At 42.4% G+C, this 5,000-nt stretch overlaps 2 non-coding genes across 2 annotated transcripts; both read left to right on the forward strand.

Moving 5' to 3' along the window:
- Nucleotides 1-2,046: 2,046 nt before the first annotated feature.
- Nucleotides 2,047-3,950, forward strand: LOC123722844. The gene has a single exon (XR_006756647.1). It is a non-coding gene; the product is annotated as a small subunit ribosomal RNA (ribosomal RNA).
- Nucleotides 3,951-4,305: 355 nt separating this feature from the next.
- On the forward strand, nucleotides 4,306-4,462 carry LOC123722810. Its single transcript, XR_006756614.1, has one exon. It is a non-coding gene; the product is annotated as a 5.8S ribosomal RNA (ribosomal RNA).
- Nucleotides 4,463-5,000: the final 538 nt, after the last annotated feature.

Here is a 5,000-nt window from a genome sequence, read left to right on the forward strand (position 1 = left end):
TCCCATTCCGTATTATTTATATTATTTTTATTATTATTATTTACAGTATTCTAATGAATACTGTAAATAATAAATAATAATATTATAGCCTATAGTTATTAATAGATAGCGCCATCTGTTATCTGCGTTTTAAAAGATTCCATTTAAAAATAATAATATATACTATATAAATCATAATAATAAAGGATATTATAGCCTATAGTTATTAATAGATAGCGCCATCTGTTATCTGCGTTTTAAAAGATTCCATTTAAAAATAATAATATATACTACTATATAAATCATTATTGTTGTCTAATGTTACGTGTACGTGTACGTGTACGTCGTACGTCGTACGGGGTGGTAGGTAGCTCGTATTAAAAACTTCCTTTTTTTTTATAGTAGTCGTTCGTCCTTCCATTTTCGTTCCATTTCAAATATAATATAAAAGATATCCTACATATGAATGACTATGTATGTATGTATGTATGTATGTATGTATGTATGTATGTATGTATGTATGTATGTATGTATGTATGTATGTATGTATGTATGTATGTATGTATGTATGTATGTATGACACTGCCGGTGCACGTGCAGCAGACAGACGAGGAAAATGACACCGCATTAGACATACATACGAGTAGCTTCCCTCATAGTCAACTTAATAATGATGAAAAATGTTTCGTTTCGGTTCTTATTAACTTTATAACTGCATGCAACAACAACAAAATATAAACTGACTATATATTCGTTTTAATACTTACTTAGCTTACTAGTAAGCGATGATTCTGTTCTGGATTTAAAAAAAAAAAAAAAATAAAAAAAAAAAAAAAAAAAAAAAAAAAAAAAAAAAATAATAATAATAAAACACAAAAAACATTGATAATAATAACAATAATAACAACAATACGTGTAAACACTTTCCGGTGTCACGTCAATTGTGGTATACGCCAATACGTGAACACCCCATTGTTTAATGATGCGTGGTTGACATGTCACCATCATTGCTACTATTGTAGACTGGATGCGAGAGGCGTCTGTCAGTGATGTAATGAAACAGTGTGTGGTGTTTGTAGAGTTGTGTTGTGTGGTGTGTCTGCTGTTGTCGTGTGATTTTTACAAAGTAAAATTTGTAGAGTTTGTGTGTAGTGTATAGAGTATTAAAAAATAAACGCGCAACTATTTTTTTATTAATAAAAATAGTAGTGTTGTGTTTGTTGTTTTAATATTTTTACACAGCAAAAACACGCGACGACGACGACGACGACGACGACACACACCACACAACGAAATATCACCACACACGCATAAACTGTGTCAGACTACGTTCCCGTTTATGAATGCGGCAGGACGTTTATAATAGAGTCTGTTATAAAAGAAGTGGCGATTTGTGTTCGGCGCGCGTGTAGATTTCGCAGCGTCGTTAACGCACCAGATCGACCCGTGAATTCTCGTCGCCTCGTGTCGTCGCGTGTGTCGCGTTGAGCTTGTTCGGTCTCCTCCACCGGAGAGATCGAACAGTCGCTCATTGCCGCTGCGGCGACTTCCGAGGGACGGTGTATTTTTTTTTCCAACTATCATTATTATATTATTATTATATTACATATATATTACTTTTGATTCTATTTTATATAGATCAGTAGTAGTGTGTAGTTAGTAGTAGCAGTAGTAGTATTAGTAGTGGTAGTAGCATTTATAAAAAGGTATTTTCGATCTCTCCGAAACCGGACTGATGTCGATATTTTTTCCTCGATAAAGAGAGAATCAAATTTATTTACACAGTGTGAAGTATCGAAAATGTCTCGTTGTTGAACATTCACATGAATCGAACGCGCTTTTTGTCCGTTCACTAGCACCGCACCACACACACCACACAGTAGTAGTGTATTGTGTAGTGTAGTAGTGTAGTGTAGAGAAGAAGAAAAATGACCACCGACTGACTGCAGCAAGCAGGCAGGCAGCAAGCAAAACAGCAAAAACCATCGATGCGTTTAAACGTTTAACGTTTTCGCATCGTCGAGTTGTGCGTGTTGTGCGCGTTGTATGCGGCGTGTTTGTGTCAGCTCCCTGGTTGATCCTGCCAGTAGTTATATGCTTGTCTCAAAGATTAAGCCATGCATGTCTCAGTGCAAGCCGTATTAAGGCGATACCGCGAATGGCTCAATATATCAGTTTTGGTTCCTTAGATCTTACCTCGGTTACTTGGATAACTGTGGTAATTCTAGAGCTAATACATGCAATCAGAACTCTGACCAGTGATGGGATGAGTGCTTTTATTAGATCAAAACCAATCGACGGAGGGCCTCGCGTCCGAAGTCGTTAATTTTGATGAATCTGGATAACTTTTGCCGATCGCATGGTCCAGCACCGGCGACGCATCTTTCAAATGTCTGCCTTATCAACTTTCGATGGTAGTTTCTGCGACTACCATGGTTGTCACGGGTAACGGGGAATCAGGGTTCGATTCCGGAGAGGGAGCCTGAGAAACGGCTACCACATCCAAGGAAGGCAGCAGGCGCGCAAATTACCCACTCCCGGCACGGGGAGGTAGTGACGAAAAATAACGATACGGGACTCTTACGAGGCCTCGTAATCGGAATGAGTACACTTTAAATATTTTAACGAGGAACAATTGGAGGGCAAGTCTGGTGCCAGCAGCCGCGGTAACTCCAGCTCCAATAGCGTATACTAAAATTGTTGCGGTTAAAAAGCTCGTAGTTGCATTTGTGCGCCGCGCTGTCGGTGCACCGCATCCGCGGTGATACTGACACGTCTGCGGAGCATATCGTCGGTGAGCCGTCGGTAATACGGCGGTTCAATATCAAAATCCTATCGCGGTGCTCTTCGGTGAGTGTCGAGATGGGCCGACAATTTTACTTTGAACAAATTAGAGTGCTCAAAGCGGGCTCAAAATTGTGCTTGAATATTTCGTGCATGGAATAATAGAATATGATCTCGGTTCTATTTTGTTGGTTTTCAGAACTCCGAGGTAATGATTAATAGGGATAACTGGGGGCATTCGTATTGCGACGTTAGAGGTGAAATTCTTGGATCGTCGCAAGACGAACATCAGCGAAAGCATTTGCCAAAGGTGTTTTCATCAATCAAGAACGAAAGTTAGAGGTTCGAAGGCGATTAGATACCGCCCTAGTTCTAACCGTAAATATGTCATCTAGCGATCCGCCGACGTTACTACTATGGCTCGGCGGGCAGCTTCCGGGAAACCAAAGATTTTGGACTCCGGGGGGAGTATGGTTGCAAAGCTGAAACTTAAAGGAATTGACGGAAGGGCACCACCAGGAGTGGAGCCTGCGGCTTAATTTGACTCAACACGGGAAATCTCACCAGGCCCGGACACCGGAAGGATTGACAGATTAACAGCTCTTTCTTGATTCGGTGGGTGGTGGTGCATGGCCGTTCTTAGTTGGTGGAGCGATTTGTCTGGTTAATTCCGGTAACGAACGAGACTCTAGCCTGCTAAATAGGCGTCGTCATTTATGTGTGCGTGGCTTCGGTCGCGCAACTCACTGGCGACGTATTAAAATTCTTCTTAGAGGGACCGGCGGCTTCGAGCCGCACGAGATTGAGCAATAACAGGTCTGTGATGCCCTTAGATGTCCTGGGCCGCACGCGCGCTACACTGAAGGAATCAGCATGTTCTCCCTGGCCTAGAGGCCCGGGCAACCCGTTGAAACTCCTTCGTGCTGGGGATTGGGGTTTGCAATTATCCCCCATAAACGAGGAATTCCTAGTAAGCGCGAGTCATAAGCTCGCGTTGATTACGTCCCTGCCCTTTGTACACACCGCCCGTCGCTACTACCGATTGAATGATTTAGTGAGGTCTTCGGACCGACACGCGGTGGCTTAACGGCCGTCGGCGTCGCTGGGAAGTTGACCAAACTTGATCATTTAGAGGAAGTAAAAGTCGTAACAAGGTTTCCGTAGGGGAACCTGCGGAAGGATCATTAACGTATTACGTATTACTCATATATTACGAATAATAATCCACAAAAGAGAGAGCGCCCATCGGGGCACACCAAACGGGGCGACAAAAGAGGGAGTTGTGTGACACTAATCCGGTTGTTGTGTCATCTCCCAGTTCCGGTCCGATAATGGTGGGCGCTATACAAAAATAAACAGAAAAATACACACCGGTATTAGAAAGTGCGAACGCTATGTCGTCGTCGTGGTGGCGCGCGCGCGTGTGTGTATAACGCGCGCGCGCGCGCTCCCTTCGCGTGTACGTTCGCCTTCTAAGATATTTTTTTTTTATTTTTATTTTTTTTTATAAATACATACATATATCAAAATATGTAAAACAATTACCCTGGACGGTGGATCACTTGGCTCGCGGGTCGATGAAGAACGCAGTTAACTGCGCGTCATAGTGTGAACTGCAGGACACATTTGAACATCGACATTTCGAACGCACATTGCGGTCCGTGGAGAAATATCCAGGACCACTCCTGTCTGAGGGCCGGCTGTTAAAATATAAAAATCACACTGTTCACTATATATATAGCGAACAATTGACGGTTCTCTTATTTTATACATATTCACGCAATGTGTATTTATATGGGTCCGTTTAAATATAACCTCTCAGACACATATTACACCACCATACGAGCGGAAACCGATCGCATCGATACGCGTATATATGTTATATACACGTTATATATATACGATATATACCTACGTATGTAAGTATATATATACGATCGGGGGCGTCCCGGGGACGCGCGACTCTTCGACGTAAAAAATCGACAGAGGGCATGCGCGTCTTCGCACACGGTGACGTAATAAACCCCGTTTCGTGTTATGTATATATATAATATATAATATATTTGTGTCGACGTGTGCGTGTTTTCGCATGTGTGTGCGTGCGTGTGAGTGTGCATATTATATTTATATAATGTAGGCGGACACGACGTCCGAAGAGCGCATCGATGCGACGTTGCTGTGTGTGAAAACACGGCAGCGGAGCGTCGTTGAGCTGACGGATATCGCGTCTGCCTCGA

Source organism: Papilio machaon, chromosome 29 (genome assembly GCF_912999745.1).
Source record: "Papilio machaon chromosome 29, ilPapMach1.1, whole genome shotgun sequence".
Lineage (NCBI taxonomy): Eukaryota > Metazoa > Arthropoda > Insecta > Lepidoptera > Papilionidae > Papilio > Papilio machaon.